The sequence below is a fragment of the Haemaphysalis longicornis genome, unplaced genomic scaffold (assembly GCF_048455015.1).
Source record: "Haemaphysalis longicornis isolate Haplotype H1 unplaced genomic scaffold, Haemaphysalis longicornis Haplotype H1 scaffold_60, whole genome shotgun sequence".
Classification (NCBI taxonomy): domain Eukaryota; kingdom Metazoa; phylum Arthropoda; class Arachnida; order Ixodida; family Ixodidae; genus Haemaphysalis; species Haemaphysalis longicornis.
In genome coordinates this window covers 1,577,286-1,596,473 of record NW_027526408.1, presented here as the reverse complement: position 1 = coordinate 1,596,473, position 19,188 = coordinate 1,577,286, and the positions used below count along the sequence as shown (strand labels likewise).

At 49.3% G+C, this 19,188-nt stretch overlaps 1 long non-coding RNA gene across 1 annotated transcript in view; it reads left to right on the top strand.

The window, feature by feature from the left end:
- Positions 1 to 18,256, top strand: part of LOC144144086 (uncharacterized) — a 53,775-nt gene extending 35,519 nt beyond the window's left edge. The window contains exon 4 of the long non-coding RNA XR_013317149.1: positions 18,104 to 18,256. This is a non-coding gene — a long non-coding RNA (uncharacterized LOC144144086). The remainder of the gene's footprint in view (positions 1 to 18,103) is intronic.
- Positions 18,257 to 19,188: the final 932 nt, after the last annotated feature.

Below are 19,188 nucleotides of genomic sequence, written 5' to 3'. Positions count from 1 at the left end.
TCCTTTCCTTGCCACTCCCAATCATCTCGCGCTGATACTGAGGCAACGAGCTGGTCCAAGGTTCTTCCCATGTTTTTATGGATGCGGAATATGTTGTTTGAGTTGTTCGCCCCTGTTCATACCCTTGTACGTGCGTAGGTTGCTTGTAAGAGCGTATATGTTTCCCCGAATTTGACAGACCTTTAAAATAATGTATGTTGTCCCCACCCGATTTCTTCGCCCACATTTATTTGTAGATAAATGTGTTGGTTTATCCGCCACAGAGTTTGTGATTCTTCGGCATTGATACCCCTTTGTAGCACGGAGGAAGGTTGTGTCATTAGCCGCAGAATTACGAGACGTGGCGCTGTATCAGGCAGGGGGCGCGAGCAAAGCGGAGGCGGGAAATTTGAATTGCATTGGGTGGTAGCAGTGAGCGGGTAATGGCGCTACAGCCCATTATGATGAATCACTGCTCTGCACTTCCGACAGCTTTCACGTTCAGTGGAGAGGCATTAATGTTTTGTGCTTGCTTTTCATCCTGCACTGTAGGCGTTGCACTGCCACTTTTTTTCGCTTACTATCGTAAAAACGAACCCAACGAGCGTACCTAACTAAACAAACGTGGGCTCGGCCGGTTAATTACGCATATTTCGACTGAAATGTACGTGCAGGTTTTGCAGGGCTAAACAACGGGGAGATGTAGGCCATGCGCAAGCGGTTCACGAGTTTCGAACGCTTATGACTTTATAAACCGCTTGGCTTTCTAAGCCTCTGGGATACGCCGCGACGACGGAACACCGTGTGGGGCTCTACTTGGGTCCAGCGAGCGAGCTACGACGACAAGGCGAGCCCGTAAAGTGCTCTGCACTTAAAATTATGCCATTCGCTCGGTGCACTGCGCAAGGCGCCGCCGGTCGCCACTTTTGGAACATGCAAAGCTCAGCGCTCAAAGTCAAGCAAACAGACCTTGGAGAGACACTGATGCGCACCCACTTATTTCGGCAGCGGGCACCACGCCACAAGGGGTCATGCCAACAACCTTCGCGCACCGCTAGCTTTGGTCCGTTTTATTTTGTGACCATCTACCCAGAATGGTTCATAACATGATTTCAGGTAGATTTTTTGTCTGAATTTTCTCAAGTACAGCTTTTATTCTAATTATCCAGGCTGAGCCTAAAGTGGGCAGGCGGCAAAAAAAAAAATTATGTACGACCTTACGCCTTGAGCGAGGATGAAACGGTTTACGCGGCAAAGATAGAGAAAACAGCTTTCTTTCTAACACTCCTAAAATATTTTTATCACATTTGAAGGTAAAGCTTTTTCTCTGAATACTTGGGGGTCGAGGAGGCTTAGGATTGGCCTAGATATTTTTGCAAAGGGTGTGCGTGCAATGTTTTGCAACTGGGGAGACATGATGGTTTCCTTTTGCTTTTTATTTTGGCAACACCGATTACACCGCGTCATGTCAAACCTCCGGTTCCTTCGAGTTGTTCTCGTTATCACATTCTACCTGCACGGTATAAATTGTTTTGCCCATTTGCCGAACCTACGCCATATTACTGCACTACTTTACTCAGTCTTAAAGGGGCACTGACACAAAAAATTTACATCTTATTTTTTGTTTTGCGATAAGTAGCTAACGACCTGCTTATCCCATGTGGAAACCTCATTTCCTTCAGCGTGGGACAGTTGTTTAATTGTAGACGTTTTTAATCCAGCCAGTCGCAGTTTCGGTTTCAGGGGGTGCCTCGAAGTGTGATTTTGTATAAACAAAGCTGTCCACGTGACCGCCGGAGCAATATCACAGAGCCTAGCCGCCGTAGCACTGTCGAGTCCAGTTTTTGTGAGTGCCCCAACGTATTTATTCATATCGTCAGCCACTTAAAGAAAAAAATGGCTGCTGCTTAGCTCCGCTAACTTTGGATATGAATAGCAAAAGCTTGGCTTAGTCTGGTTGAGTCTTGGTTTCGCTTGGTTAACCTTTGATTTAGCTTTATTGCCGACCACGTCTTAAATCCGTTAGGTTCCGTGCAACGGTCACAGAAGGAGGCCGGGCGAACGCGGCGTTCATTTATGGTGAACGCACCATTCCTCTTCGCCGGGCGCGAGACGGTTCACGTTGCTCGAAACGACCCAGCGCCGCATGCATGAGAGGCTGCGGGGATGGTTGACTGCCTCGGCCGCAGCGGCGGTGGCGACCGTTGCCGGCGCCCGCAGGCGCCAACAGTGTGCCCGGCGAATCACGCGATGCGCTTCGAGGGGTGTGGCGCCGCGGGGGTGTCTCCGATCAAAAGGTTATTTGGGCATCCTCCACGAAATCGCTGGACGAAAGTAGTAAAGCGTTGCTTTAAAACCCACCGTGGACGTGACGCAGACGTTGTGAGTGCAAACTGCTGCCGCGGCTACAGGACGACGCGCGGCGCTCGACACAGTAGGAAGGGATACGGGCGCTGGAAGCATCCGGCCGGTATACCTACATGTCCGCCTACAGATGTGTTCGGCGTAAAGAGGCCATGCAAACAAAATACAAGTTTGTTTTATTAGAAAGATTTCGTGTTTTATATTGCCCCCAGCGCTTGACCGGGTGCAAACGATGCTTTATTCACTGAGAAATTAATCAATTGAAGTTAAAAATTTGATTTTGCCCGCTAAATCGCGAAATCGCGTGTTTTCGTCGTCTGCAATGCCATCACAGGAACCGACGGCTCTGCAGCCGATTGCAAAGCCTTGTTTACCGTTAATGAACCTAGGTGGCGTCATTATTGGCGGTGAGATCTTTGAGTGGCGCCCCCTGGCTCTGACGTCGGCTTAGGGATTCGCGCCGCTGTCGTCTGCTACACTCCGCTTGTGAGGGGCAACAGTGCCTGGGCTAGAAATCACCCGCTTCGTTGCTGTAGTGCGCTAAAAAGCATATTTCTAGCGACTCAGTTATTTTGCCAGCTTCTGACGCATCTGAATAATTTGAAGCTGCACCCCCACAAGTTTGCAACACACGAAGAGATAGAGAACAACTTTCTTCAGAGTATCGGTCAGAAGATCGTGTGTAACTTGTCCTTTCTTGCTTATTCGCGAGGATCAGCGATCAGAGCTTCTCGATAAGTATTCAAAATGCGTAGGCTTCCCTGCAGTATTTTTGAGATGCTCCTATGAAGACTCAACAGTCTAATACTACGTACCAAGCAACGGCCTCTACACGCTCATCGCACAGCAGGAAATAAAGCGGCTTTCTTCTGTTTCTTTCGTTGTTGTCTTGTATCCGATTAATGTTTCTTGTTTTGTTTTTTTTTATGCCCAACGCATTAATTTTTCTGCGCCGTCACCAACTTCTTATTATGAGGTTTCGGGATGTTTGGGAGCCTCACAAAGGTCGTGTGGATATTTCCTTCATTTTGTATGGCATACATTCCCTTCTTCACAAATTGGCTTTCATTACGGCTGCGTGCAGGAAGGTGCATATCCGCAGCGTGCTTTGTTTATTCACATGCAAATACAATGAGAAGGTTTGTGCTACCCCACCGCGATCGCGCCCTAAACAACGTGGTCCACAGTACTCGAAGGCGGCTTTTGTGCTCCGAATTTCTATCGTAATTATATCGTTATCATAACGAACTGACTCTAAACTCGAACAATGATGGCATGATTACGGTGTTGAAGGCATGATATACTCGCTAACTAACGTAATAAATAGTATACCTGCATATATTACAAGACTGGACACCGAAGAATTCCAAGTAGATCTTAATTGCTTTTCAACCCTTCCAGGCGCGAAGAACAAATCCTATTCTACTCGGGGTGGCGTTCTATGATTTGAAGAAAATTACTTTTACTCTCTAGTCCTGTACTGAGGACCCGGCCCACTAACCAGATCGATTTAATTGTTAAACAAAGTTTTCCCCTCCTCCCCTTACTCCTCCTCCTCCTCTTGAGTGCAGTTTTCCTATAACGCATATCCGAATATCGGGAAGATATGGCTGTGCAAAATGTTCCGAAATATCCCTCCAGGTCTTAACAAACATATATGTGTTACTATAAATTTAACGAAGACGTGACTCGTTTTGCTCAATAAACCTCCATACTGGTTAGATGCCTGGTATAGAATCAGCACGCGCGTATATACACACTGGGTTATTTGGAACTCAACCTACAGTTTTTGCAGTCTATAGTGCATGTCGGCAAACGTTCATGCCTTGACAACGTAAAGTGATGTGACAAAACGCGTTCGAGCGTTCGGCAAGGTTGCAAAAACTGTTTTACCTTACATATGATTACCGGCAATCGCGATGCCGTCTGCCACAGCCGACAGCCCTGAAGGCCTAGAATTTGTTTTGGTCTTCCATTTTCGCTGTTTACGGTTATTAGCAGATGACTGTTCCTTTTGTTCGAATGCTTACATGAGAAGCTGACGCCTAGCTCCGACTCTTCGCGCTCCGCACATGACCGGCTTTGCAAGGAATGGGGTGGCGCCGGCAATGTTTCTCCCGTAGCAGTATCCAAAACTATACTTTAATTGACACCATGAGCTAGTGTATGCGATTTTAAGCCTATTATTATGATAACAAGTTACCCACACGCCAATTCTGGTGCGGACAAGCATCATACGTTGACCGAGCGCAAAGAAACAGCAGGGAGAGCGATCCTGAGTGAAGCAGACGACAAATGCGAGAATCCCTAAGCTGACGTCACGGAGGCGCTCTTCGCAGCGCCGCCTGTGTTCGCGCTCACCGCCAATACCACCGCAAGCCGTTTTCTCCCTTTGGGTTGTGACCATATTTAAACCTGGCTTGTTCTTGTTCTGGGAGAAAATAATCGTTTCGAGAAACAGTGCTCGCTCGACAAATATGGTCACGTAAGACATCGTTGCTTGCGTCAATGGGCCAGTGTGGTCTGAGACAACCCCAAAGCCCCGCAGTACTGTGCATCTAAAACAAGCATAGAGCGTGGAGTACCAACAGCAGTACGCATCGGTACTTCTGTATTTACGTGGTCTTTCGTAACTTCCACTGTTTCTGGCCGCATTCTTACTGCTTTGAAAAGAATGTGCCCTAAATTTAAGCGTAAATAGCTCGTTCGGCAAATTATAAGGCCTGCCTAATATGCGTTTGCCTTGGCCTGCCTCCGCCAATCAGCTTCGCGATCGCTGCGCCGCCTGCCGCCGCTTCTCCTCGGCGTTGACGGGATGTGCGCTGCGTGGCTAATAGGGGCTCGGGCAGTGTTTTGGTTCTGTTTAGCTTCTTTTCGCCTTTTCTCACCCTAAAAAAACTTGTTATGGTGACGTCTACAAGCAAAGAGTACGTTTAGGTCACTTAATAAGCAGGTGCGTCTTCGTAGAGCACGCGATCGCCTGCAAGAGCTACCCGTAAACGCGGTTCTGTACGCATCGTCGCCGCTCTTCAGGGCGTCAGCATATCACCCCTGTCACCTCCAAATACGTCAGGCACAAATGAATTCTACTGTCGCCTCGTTTAGACCTGATACTGGCACAGTGAGTGATTGGCTTCATTTTGCATTGTGGACAACGAATCCGGCTTCGTTTCGAATATAATGTGTTTCGGGGATGTGATTAGCCAATGCCGGACAATAACTTATGCCTTTTATAAGAATATAAACCATGTGAAAATGTTAAGTATATTCCAAGCCTGATCGTTAAATATGTGCCCACACACGCCTTATAGCAAGAACTAAGCAATCTAATAAGAAACCACAGAAAAATACATGCTGTTCAAGTGCGGAAGAGGTATAATAGCTCTAACGTAAATGAAAAAAAAAAAATACAGTGCAGCTTCTGACCCGCTAAAGGCGTTCGTGGAAACTTTAGCCTGTTAGGCCTCACGAAACCAGCTATAGGCCTCCTGCGCTGCCCAGGGGGCGCTGCGGAAGCAGCTTCCGGGCAGTACTTCCGGGTAGTAGAAAGCTGCGCGGGTCCCATTGAATCGCGTGTTGACAGAAGCAAAATGAGCTCTATGTTCCCGATTGTTTTGCGACATGGTCACCAGCCCATCTCCGACGATCCGGTTTCTTCCGGCGACCAACTTGGCATTAGGGGGAAAAGCTTTGCAGCGCTAAATACGTTTACAGCGCCGACGAAAGTGCCGGGACGTACGTACGGTGACGGCGCTCTCCCACTCGCAGGTTCACTGACCATTTGAAGCGAAAATTCTAGTTTAAAGTAATACACTAGGTGACAAGGACGTTTCAACAACAGCCGATCAGAAAATAAGAGGAACGCAATCGGCGATGATCGTGCTTTAAACGAGTACTGAAACCATATTTTGACGCCTAAAAAATGTTGTAATTGGTTTCATTAGTTTCTACAGATGCCTCGCGGAAATTTTTGCAGCGATCCGAGGACGGAATCACATCTAAAATCGATTTTGATTGTCCCGGCCGCGAGCTTCCACAAATCGGTAGCACTAGCGAAATCGCTTTCGGCGTGACAAAACATCGGCCGGCGTGTCTGACCGGTTCAGGGTGACGTCATGTAGTCGTTTTCGGAACCGGGAACGATATCCTGCGCTGCTGTTGTCGGTGGTATTCGTTTGGGCAGGAGACGTACGGGTGTAGCTGTGTGAGCAGCAATGCTTGTAAACTTTGCGCACTTTGCGTGTTCGACGTCTTTGCTCTTCAGTTCGTGGCCGGCGCATGGTGTTCCCTTGCACTGGTGCCAAAAACGGCGTGGTGCCGATCGCGCGGTGCGCGATGGGTGCGCGTCGCCGAGCTCGCCCAAGTTGTGCTATGGCAAGCTCGCGGAATGCGAAGTACTGCTCGTGGAAGCCTTTCCAAGCAAATCGACAACGACGCCAAGATGCATTATTTTCCACGCGACGACATGCAGCGCTAAACGTGGACTGAGTTCGTGCGCGGCGGCGGCCGCAAGAACTGTCGCCCAAGCCAGCGGGCTCGGCGTTGCTCGGGACAGCTTGGGTGTTAGGAACTTCAGGCTTAGTATAGTGAAGAATATTTGATCACCGGTATCTGTACAACTGCTAATGACCATCCCTTACACAACTTTTCACCACACTATCATCCCCTTTTTCGCATACTGAGCTTTATTTTGGCGATAATTGCCGTTTCAGCGATCGGTGACCAAGACGTCTTCCGTGGCCTGTTTTGGTTCTAGCGCGCAGGTGGCGCCATCTTTCGGCCGCTCGCCGCACCGCGGTGCCGGCAGTGCTGGGTCGGAGCGCCGAACCTCCGCCTCCGGTCAGCGTAGGCTTACCATCGGGGCAAATATCTGAACGCCGCTTTTAAATTCAGCTCTGATACCAACCCCTAGCACAATTTTTCACCACACTAACATCTACTTTCTCGCATGTGGAACTTCGTTTTCGCGATCAGATTGATTATAAGAGTGGCGGCGACAAGCTGTTGCTAGAGCCACTAACAGAGCCACTAACTTCATCTAGTGGCTCTAGCTGTTGCTATCACGGTCTGCGCCGGTTCGAGCCGCAGTGATATTAAAAAACGGACGACTGAGAAGACATCGCCGGCCTAATCGCCTGACCAAATAAACTCGCTCTGTCTGTCGGGTTGCAGCGACTCATCCGAGTGTGACGATTCAGACGACATGTCGACTGCTCGGGCGAGTGCGGACCATGTGCAATCGTAGCAGACGATGCGGCGAACGTCCCTGACTTAACGGGTGAGACCGTGACGTCAGACTGGCCCGCTTGGAGGCATAGAGTTAATACCACTCTTGGAGGCTGGCTGGCCTTCAAACGGCCATTTTCCCGCGCGGCGACCGAATTTGAAACTGGTTGCAATAAACGTGCTATAATTAATTCTGTGTTGGCGGCTGACGGCTTTCAGTTCGATTTTCGTAATTACTGGGCCAAGAGGTATTCTTTACAGCATAAAATCTGAAAGCGACAAATTTATTGTCAGTACTCCTTTAAAAAGCCAGCGAGTCCGGCGTACCACTGGCTCGCCTGCTGCGGTGCGCCGCTCTTTTGCGTACCTGCGCACTACGCGTGCACTTTCATTAAACAGTGCTCGTTTGTGTCGCCGTTACGAATACATGGTGCAGCGTTAGCTTGCCGTTTTGTTGCGTGTCTCAGTGAAAAAATGCAGTGAGCGTCAGAAGCGTGACATGTGTTTTGCGATTCCGAAATTCGTGGCGGTAAAACAAGGTCGTCGGGCGAACCGAGAGGCCGCTCGCTTTCCTTGTTTGCTCTCACTTTACTTAATTACGCTCTTGCATTATATATCCCCAGTTCGCACCTAATAGGCTAGAATGATTGTCAGGGACGTTTTCAATTGTAGGGCCGAGTTGCATGCAGCCTACACGGCGTAGGGCTGGACGGCAAATGGGGTGATGAGGAGGGGGGCTTTGAACGCAAAAAAAGTAGCGAATTGCCAATAATATTTGACAATGATCTGAAGTGTGAAGATGGGGGACAATTCAACTGGAAGCAACCAATTCTCTGTTCTTGTCTTGCCGCCTGTATATACATACATAAGAAACTTTTTTTGCACCAGTCAAAAGCACAGAGTAACCTCCGTGCCCCCCCATCAGTCGGCCGGGATCCCTTGGGACACGGCGGCTTCTAAGGCGAGACCGATGACTTTGCGCTGAGTGCTTGAGGTCAGGCTGAGTAGCAGGACCTCCCAGGATGCAGTATTTCTATGAGGTTTGTTGTGAGAGGGACACGTCCACGCCATGTGGGCGAGGTCCGCGACGCCGTTACAGTTCTTGCATCTAGAGTCGTATATATTGGGGTGCCATTTGCTGTATAATAAAGGGTTTGCGAAGACCCCGGTTTGTAATTTCCTCCAGTAGACCTCTTCTTTCCTGCTAAGCTGTGGATTAGCCGGGGTAAGTACCTTACGCGCTAGTCTATAATGTTGGGTAATTTCGTGAAAATTTCCAAGTTCCTCTACCCTCGGGGATGGTTGTAGAAACGGGTCTAGGGCATCCTCGGCGATCGTCCGGAAAGTAAGACCTCGGGCGGCCGCATGCGCCTTTTCGTTCCCGATGAGACCCTGATGAGCTGGAGCCCAAATAAGCGTTACCTGTTCAGCTGTCACTTTCGCATTTGCAAGAATTTTCCAGGGAGCGTTGGAAATCCTGCCTCGGTCGTAACCTCTAATGGCTGACTTAGAGTCGCTAACTATCACCCTCGTTCCTGGCTTAGTCAGCGCCAGGGCGATGGCAGCCTCCTCAGCTTCTTGCGTGTCACAACTAAGTATTGTGCAGCATGAGTGCGGGACGCCGTCTTCCGTTACTGCCACTGCCGTGTAAGCTTTCTTTCCTATGTGTTTTGCGGCGTCGGTGTATAGGACGTCCGGCCTGCCTCCGTATCTGATTTGCAGGGTGATGGCCCTGCTCCTACGTCTGCCCTCGTGATATGCCGGATTCATGTTCCTGGGCAGGGGCGATATTGTTAGCTTTTCTCTAACATTCTTAGGAAGGTCCTTCATGTCCTTAGCAATCTCTCTGGATTTGTAGCCCAGTCGTTCTAGTATTCTCCGACCTGTTCTACTGCCTAGCAGTCGTTGTTGCTGTGACGCCTTGGTCGGCTTGATGAGCTTGTCTAGGGTGTTCGAGACGCCTAGGCTGAGTATCTTGGCCGTCGAGGTGTTCGGAGGAAGACCCAATGCACTTTTGATTCCTTTTCTTATGATAATGTCTAATTTACTTTTCTCTGCCTTGGTGAGTTTCAGGAACGGGGCAACAAACATAATCCGGCTAACGCCAAAGGCCTGAGACAGCCTGATGAGGTTTGCTTCCTTCATCCCACCATGTTTGTTAGATATGCGCTTTAACATTCTACAGATTTGCTCTATACTGTTTTCTATTTTCCTAATTGTCTCTGTGTTCTTGCCATTTGCCTGGACGTGAAGTCCGAGTACACTAATGCGTTCTACCGCGGGTATCGGTCTTCCGCCGGCTCTCAGCATTATGTCATAATCGTTTCGAGAGGCCTTCTTAAAATTTTTTGAAACAATGAACAGTGCCTCCGATTTTTCCGCAGAGAATTTTAGCCCTATTGGCTCTAGATATTTTTCGACTTCGCATATGGCCTTTTGGAGGACTTCCTCAATGTGCCTATCGCTGCCGTGGTTGATCCATAACGTGAGGTCGTCTGCGTATATGGTGTAATGTAGGTCCTCTATCTTATTTAGTCTCTCGGGGGGCCCTGTCATGGCGATGTTGAAAAGAGTAGGGGATAAGACCGACCCCTGCGGCGTTCCCCGATTTCCGAGCTGTATGTTTTCTAGGGATGCTCCCCCTAGCTTTATGGTCGCTGTCCGGTTAGAGAGAAAATCCCTCACGTAGTTGTAAGTTTTTACACCTACGTTTAGTGAGCTCAGGTTGTTCAGGATTGCGGTATGCTTTACATTATCAAAAGCCTTAGCGACGTCTAGGCCAACGATAACTCTGGTGTCTTGGGTGACTTTCTCTATGATTTCCTCTTTAATCTGGAGCATCACGTCGCAGACGGACAGTTTGGCCCTGAAGCCGATCATGGTGTTCGGATAGAGCTCTTTGTCCTCAAGGTACCTGATGAGTCTATTTTGGATGACGTGTTCCATCAGTTTTCCTACACACGACGTGATAGAGATTGGCCTGAGGTTTTCGAGTCCGAGCTTCTTTCCTGGTTTTGGAATGAGGGCTAAATTAGCCTCTTTCCATTGCGGAGGTATCTCTCCTCTATCCCAGCATCTCTGCATATAATTAGTTAAGTTGCAGATGGACTCGTCGTTTAGGTTTCTTAGCATTTTGTTACTGACTCGGTCGGGGCCCGCAGCCGTTTTGGTCCTGAGACGGTTAATTTCGGCTCTAACCTCCGCTACCGTTAGGGGGGCATCCAGGGCCTCATTCGCGGAACCTGTGTAGTCGGGAAGAGTTTCGCGAGTGGGTGGACTTAGGTAGCGATTGCGGACCTCGTCTAGTAGCTCTTCCGAGGAACCGTCGAATTTGTAAACGAGTCTCTGAAGTTGCTGTTACGCTTCTGATCTAGTCTTATCCGGGTCAAGCAGGTGCCGGAGTAATTTCCACGTTTTCGCGCTGCTGAGCTCTCTGTTCATTTGGTCGCATATATCTCCCTAATTTTGTTTGGTCAGCTCTAGCGAGTATTCCTCGATCTGTTTGTTTAGGATGGCGATCCTCTTACGGAGGTTCCTATCCCACCTCTTGTTTCGAATTTTCTCCTCTATGTTTCTCTTTTTCCTCCAGAGGCCGATTAGGTGGCTGTCGACTATCTCAAGCACCTCGTTCACCTCCAGCTCGTCTGTGGCCGTTTGGGTGGCATCGATTATCTTCTTACTCCATGCCCCAATATCTTCTATCGGTTCGTTATCTGTACCTATATTCCTGAAGGCCTCCCAGTTAGTTACTCTGTGCTTGCGCTTCTTCGGAACTGGGGGTCCGTTGCTAACCACGATCTCTATGATCTTGTGATCACTGCCTAGGTCTTCCCCGGTATTACACCACGTGGCCTCGATACCGCCGTGCGTGAGGGTCAGATCTGGCGTTGTGTCTGCTGACACGCTGTTGCCCTGCCTAGTCGGTCGCATGGGGTCTGTAATCAGCACCAGGTTGTTATGTTGAACTTTCTCCCATAGGGCCCTACCTTTAGCTAGAGTGTGTTTGTAACCCCAGGCTGGGTGTGGAGCATTGAAGTCCCCCACTACCAGCAGAGGGTCGCCCTGGGCTAGGCTTTTTACTTTGAGAAACAGGTCCCCGAAATCACATTTCCTTTGCTTGGGTGAACTGTAGATATTTAGTACGTATAGATTCCTTTCCGCACGTTTGCGCGGTATGAGCTCCACCAGCGAGTGGTCGATTTCGGTGTTCCCCGTCTCATTCTGCATTGCAGTTATATTTCTCTTGACAAAAGTGACTACCTGGGTATCGTTTCCGATGCCCGGGTAGGATTTATATCCCACCAATTTTGAATTTTTCCCGCATTCCTGGACCGCAATGACCTCCGGGCGATCGCTTCCATCGATAAATGCTTGTAAGACCGCACGTTTGTTGATGAAGCCCCTACAATTCCATTGCCAGATCGTGTTATTGCTGCATTTTGGTGTCATCCTGAGGTCGTTTCGTTTGCTTTGACTGAGCTTCCCCGTATAGCCATTGAATTTGTTTGTCCCTGAATTGAATTTCACCTTTCATCTGTTCCACAGCCCTGCCCAACGATTTTACTTGCTCAAGTATCGACTCTAGCATGCCCTTTATCGAGTTGCATTCCGCTTCTAGGTTCGTTATCCTATTCTCGTATTTGACGCCCTCTTCATTCTCCCTGGATTTGACTTTCTTGAAGGGAGGAGGACTGACTGCCAGAGCCGGTGTAGCCTCCTGCTCTGTTTTTTTAATCAAATCTGACTGAAGTTCGTCTAACTGCTTCTTTAGTTCTGCATTTTGTTCCATCAGGATCCTATTCTGTTCCTTAAGGGCATTTAAGATTTCCGCATTAGCATCCTGGGCGGCCCTACCCACCCAACCTACCTTAGGTGCGATTGTTGTCGGATATCCCGAGGTTGCACGAACACAGCCACTGTCACGTGAGTCCTTGGTGTTTGATGTTTCAGTTCTCAACGCCGGCAGGCGAGGGAAGGATTCCGATCGGTTCCTCGACCTACTGCGTTGTCTGGACTTGCTCCTCGAGCGGTCCTGGTTTTGGTCCTTTCTGCTTGTGCGTGGCGTGATGCGGGTGCCGAGTTTCTTCTTTTTCTCCTCTTCTTCTTGCTTCCGCGTTTCCGCTTCGAGCTTGCGCTCCCACTGTCTTTTCTTGACGATGTAGGGAGTTCGGAAAAGGGCTTTGCACCTCTTGTCCCCCGTCATGTGCTCTTTGCCACACAACTTGCACTTAGGTTCGCATCGATGTTCGTTCGTCGGCGATGGTTCACCGCATCCTTTGCACGTCTCCGTAGGGTTGTTGCAGACGTCCGACCGGTGGCCGATGTCGCCGCACTTAGAGCACACCTCGTACCTTTTTCTGTAGAGGTAGCATTTCATGGGCGCCCCGAAGCAGAGCATCCACCTGGGGACTTGTTGGCCGGCGAAGGTGATGATCACCGAGGCGGAGTTTCCCATCCTTCGCACCCCAATGATGGGGGGGTTTGCGCGGTGGGAAAAGGCAGTCTCCAGCTCTTCTTCGGTCAGCCTTGGGTCTAGTCCATGTACCACTCCTCTGCCGCAGTTGTCGGGCGCAGCCATGTAGGTCAGAACTTCAAACTCCTTGCCTTCGATTTGCAGTCGTCTCAACGCAAGCATTTTTACGGCGTCTTCTTCTTTAGGTGTGCTGTAGGTTATCGTCCCCTGCTTGTCGTTCATCACGACACGATCTTCTTCTTGTCCTTTTTTCCACTCTATGGCGGCTGATAGTCTCAGTAGCACCCCGATAACGGGTAGTGAGAGCTTGGTGAGTGCGAGCCCTTCCTTGGGTCGTATAATCACTTTGTAATCCGCGTGCGGCAGCCTCGGAAGGTTCGACGCGATCGATTTTTCTGCCAGCTGCTTGCCGGTTAGCTTCGTCTTATGTTCTTGTTTTGCGGTCACATTTGTAAAAAAATTCCCCGCATTTCCCCGAGGGGAAGAATGTGAAAGTGCGAATGCACGAGTTGAATTTGCGCGGTTCGGTAATGTTCGCGAAAGAGAGATCACACACACACACACACAACTGCAAAGAAAGAAAGATGCATTTATTCACAGACACCTATTTGTGTTGTCGTTGTACTTGATTGCTAGAGCGGATCTCAGCTTTGAAATTTCGTGTCAGTACTCCTTTAAGAAGGTGCATTAGCCCTTCTCACGCCCGATTCTTGGCCAATCCCCCACGTGGGTATGTGCCATGTCAGCGGCCATACAGCGCGCGCCCATCTCCCCACGTTGCCAAGGAAGACGAGGAGATTCCTGGCCAATCCCCCACGTGGGTATGTGCTATGTCAGCGGCCAGGCTGCGCGCGCCCATCTCCACGTGCGCGGACATCGCCGGTGGACGCAGGTTCAGGGTGGCTTAAGAAGTGCATTGCACTTAAAACACTTTCGCATTTCGCTCCATTCCGACCGCAGCTGTTACGGCCGCGCCCGAAACACCAGCTTGACTTTCTCGCTGCCCCTGTTGTTGGAGCTCCTTGACTTTCTTGGTCACTTTCGTTACCCAATTCGACTTTTTCAGCTCCGCCAGATCGATGTCCGTGCCGTTGACTATCACTTCCATCACCATGATGGCGACCGCGAGCTGCCGCCGAAGCTGGCGGCTGCCGCCCGGGCTGCCAGGCCTAACGTAGGCTTTGCTAGGCGTTCGGTGTGGTCGACCGCGAAAGATGGAATGAAGTCTTAAAAAGTTCACTCACGGGCTTGATTTGGTATCCACAGGATCCTCGTCACTTCCAAAAAGTACTCACACCAGTTTCAGACCAAAATTTGCTTAGTTCCGCTAGAGAAATTTATCATTTTATGGAGTCGACGTGACACACGCCGCGCCCGCTGGCCCCCTAGCGGCCCTCTCGCCGCCTAACTCCATTTGAGGACAAAACTGGCGTGTCGGCGTTCACATTGTTAGCGACGACCCCTGCACTAGAAGATAACCAACAGAGTCAGTGATGATCAGATGTAAATTGGGGCCGCACGCCGAGTATGCGGCTGTTATGTTATGCAAATATAGAAGTACACATCTTTGCAGGCAGCGGGCGTGCGATTTGGTGCTTGTTTTGCGTCCTTTAATAGCGCTTAATTTGTTTATTTGACGCTAATGCCTTAGCTACTCGCTAGTATACATGTACCCTGCCACTCGCAAATCGTGCGGCGTAAAACGTTACGCAAGAATCAATGAGTTTACGAAAATACAAAACAAAATTTCCTCTTGTTTTCAATGCGGTGCCATTCCAGCAGTTTCAGCTGAGTCGGCTGCGCAATTCTTGCGTTCGCTTGCATGCACCCGCTGAAGCAACCTTTTGCAGTTACCAGCAGCGTTCCGTGTTTATGCTACTCGTGAACTTTCCTTTTTCGATTGCACGCAAGAAGAAAGAACGGTAATGGTCGTCAGGAAGTTACACCACCCGACCTGGCGATACTGTCCCACGCCGCGACGATCGCGACAGCTCGCTCAAAAGAAAGCCGATAAATCGGCTTATTTTAGCGGATATTATTTTGTTTAGCCTCAGCAACTACTTTAAGGGCTATGTCATACAGTATACAGTCATTTAAACGCGGCACAAAGCGATTAAACTAAGTACAACCAAATTTCACACTGGCTTGTAATTGAAAACACATGGAGGGCGGCGAGGTTCGTCTGCTTTTGTACTACCCAGTGGTGCCGGCCACTAGGGGCACTGCATGTCGCCAAAACTCCAGCGCAGGAGGCCTATACGCGAAATGCGCTGCTATTTCGCGAGACATAGCTGGGGGGAAGGGAAGGGGGACGCTGTGTACAAATGCAGAGGGGAATCAAGCTGAAAATTTTAGTAATCACACGCACAAATCTCGCGTTCACTGTCGTTTTGCTTTTCGACTTCAACGAACAGCTGATCGTTAGGCGGATGCATTTTTGGAAGTATATAGGGTAGGCAGTTCGCAAGCGATGAAAGGTGTCGTTGGAAGAGTGTGGTATGTGATAAGCCCTTCTGATTTCAGTTTCTCCTTTATTCTGCAGGCTCCCTGTGCAATATGACGATGTTGTTTACTCGCGGACGCGAATTATATTCTAAGCCCGTCTCTGCGCTGCTCGCGGAGGATACACGCAGCAGTTGAATGTTTACGGGCGCTCACCTCACGACAAGACAACCATTTGTCGTGTGCTGATCCCCGAGTATAATTCTACATTATCCATCGTATTTTCGTTGAATATTCTCGAAATTAACACAGAATAGCTTGTAAATGGTGGTGATCAATATCTGAGGTATATATTGGCAAAAGTAACTGGCGTGCTGTCAGGTATGAGTGTTCCGCTGAATATGTAAGCACACAAAACTGATTTACATCGTAGTGTATACCCGAGCATGAAAATCTGATGAACCGATGGTTACGGAGACACTGCTAGTAAATTCAGGGTTGTGTAACTACAATCAGGCCCATGCATACGCCGGTTCCACGACGCTGGCCTGTGACACACACCTGGCGTTTATACAGACCAGATATACCACACTAAGATCTCGTCAGAAACACTTACACTCTCGTAAACACACTCCATTTGCGAACAGAGTGACTGCTACACTTAACCATGCATTTCCAACGCTCGCAAACGCTAAATCTCAGTCTTGAACATGCCGCAACAGCAGCGGCGGCAGTGGGGAGTGGGACGATGACTCCCGCGCCTGCTTTGTAAACGGGCCGCTAGGGGGATTTCAGTGGTGTCCCTACAGGCCGTGCTCGAGGCGAATAACATCATGGGTTCTGTTGCGGGAAATGAGCGGGTCGCATGGCCATTCCCTTTTTTCCTAGTTATACAGCTTATTTGAGCAAAGTTTGCCTTAAAAGTGGTGTCAGCATGATTCTAACGCGGCAATCGTTTGAATGAACCAAACTTGTGTTTTGCTTTATGGCCCCTTTAACACAGCGGCGGATTTTAGATTGCCGCTATAGTAAGCGGTGCAGATGACGATTTTTAATGCAACCCGCCATCGCATCATTTACTCCTTTCTCATATGTGCTGCCTTGTTTGGGACTTGAGTCCTGTTTCGTGCAGCGATTTCAAGCTATCACTCGAGCTACCTGCGCCGGTCGGCCCCACTTTGCGGCCGTGGACGCCATTTGCGGAGTGGCCGTGCGGCTCGCTCAGTGCGCTTTTCGTGGCCCCGGCACGTTTTCGTGTCCAGTGAAATTTAAAAGCAATACAAATACAGTGCCTGAATTCGCTGTAGGAGTTAGGTCGCGCGAAGCTGTCTGGTGAGCCAACGAAATCCCGGTGCCTCCGCCGCCAACGATCGGATCGTTCGTTGCTCGAGAGCAGAAGCTCCGACCCTGGAGCGGCGAGCCGGCGAAAAACAAACTTCACGCATCTCCAGGAAGTGAATCATGACGAGTGAGCGAAGCACTGGGGATCGTTATTACTGTAAATCACCGTGACATTGCCCACTCGCGCATGTAAATGAGTGTCGGCGTTGCCGTTGAGCCGCTGCTTCCTGAGCACTCAACTCCGGGTCCGCTTGGCGTTTTTGCCATTTTGCCGCCGCTTCCCGAGCTCTGATCTCCGGGGTAGCTGGTTGTCTGCGTAGTCGTTGAACCGCCGCATGCCACGCCTTTGGTTCGTTTTCATCCATGGCAGAAAGAGAATGTGTGGTCTGGAACGCGCTTATATACGCATTTGCCCCGCAGCGCTCTCTCTCTCCCTCTAACCTTTTGTGAACCTTTAATATTGTTCTTGTTAACCTTCTGTGAACCTTTTGTTCACAGATGTTTCGATTTACACGGTGCTGTGCGTCTCTCTCTCTCTCTAGCCTTTTGTGAACCTTTTACTTCGCTCTCGTTAAACTTTTGTCAACCCTTTGTTCACAGATGTACGGTTTACATGGTGCTGTGCCGTGAGCACTTTCGGCGGACGGACAATCCTCGTCCTTAAGGTGCTTCGCCCCTAAAACGCCGGCAGTGCGGAAGCGGCCAACACAATTTGTGACGCGTTTGATTGTTGTTTATCTACTCGAAATTCTGAGTATGTCGATGAGCCAGGTCCTCCGCTGGCTGTTCGGTTGCGTTTCGCACACTTTAAAATTGATTTGTAAATGTTATAGGCTGTATTCGCCGCTGATATTTTGCATATGATGGATGTGTGTTCACATCAACATATAACCGAAGTTCTCTCGCCTTCAAAATCTTGTGTCATAACTTTAACGTCTTATCTTGTAGACACGCGTCGTGTGGTTTTGTACGAACAAACATTTCAGATGAAAGCTTAACAGGAGACATTTTTAAACGCATGCATAGCCTAAACATTGCTGCAGCTGCAATGACATAAACATCCTGGTGTGCTTCTAAATACTCAACCTGCACCAGTGCTCTGAAGCAAGGTCTAATAGAAAACTGCGGTAATATATTGGACAAACTTGCCATTCGGGGAAGTCTTCTAAACACAACATTTTATTATATTTTCATATAAAGTTTTGTTAAGAACTGTCTAAATAACTTTATCCCTATTCATGTTTAAGCAATGACTGTAGTGGTGACTTTTTTTTCCAGCACTACCCCTCTGAAGGTGCCCCACCAATCAACGAAACCTGCAAATTTATCAATGATTCTATTCTTTGCCGCTCAAAAGGGTCACACCATGAATGCTAAATGTAGCACCAGTTTTGTGCACTTGTATTTGAACAAGAATATGAATCTGTAATAAAGACAAAGTATAAATGGTTTACTCTGGCCTGCTTTTCTTCCTAACAATGTTCTAGAGAGAGAGAGAGAGAGAGGAAAATAAATGTTTATAGGCTGGAAAGACCAGCTAGGACCAGCCTTCTTTCCCCAAAGTCGCCCACGTAGATAAATATTGAATCGGCTGCCCCCAAGCTCGCGCTGGCACCTCTTTAAGCAAACTTCGCCCGACCATCGGACTGTCCTGCGCATTCGCTCCCCCACCGTCCCCATTGGCTCTTTTTTTTCCTTGGGCCTCCGACACCACGCCGCACCTGCGAGTGCGGGGCTGCTCTCCCCATTGTGACGTGCATTTCCCGGAATCGCGCAGGCGGCCCGCGCTGGACCCTACCGGTTCCTCTCGGACCACTGACGTCGCCTCCTGATAAATCGATGCAACCGCGAGCGAGCCGAACTGCCGCGGCGCCACCACGCGCCCCCTTCGGAGCAGTGACAACGAAAGAAAAAACACACATAGCAGACGCGGTAACTCAGTTATAGAAGTGGGACCAAAATTGGCCTTCACGTGCCCAGGAACCCGCGATATCGGACGCGCGAATGAAAAAAATTGAGTGCCTGGCCGGACGTTTGTGACACTGCTCCCCCCTAAGAAATATTGCACCAGAGTATTTTAACCTACACAAACGACAGACCACCACACATACACACCGTTCTAAACAGGGAACACACTAAATAGGGAATAACAAAAAAAAAAAACGTTTGTGAAGAGAGTCTGTGTTCCCTAAGTAGCACAGCTCCGATGCAACGTTGAAACGCGCGCAAACGGACTCGAGCACGGTCCCACCAGAGCACTGTCCATCGGCTGTACTGCGCAAGTTCACGTGCCTCTAACGCGCATCAGCGCCAGGTTTTAGTGCACCGTTGGTGCTCACCACTGACACACCCTAAATCCACTT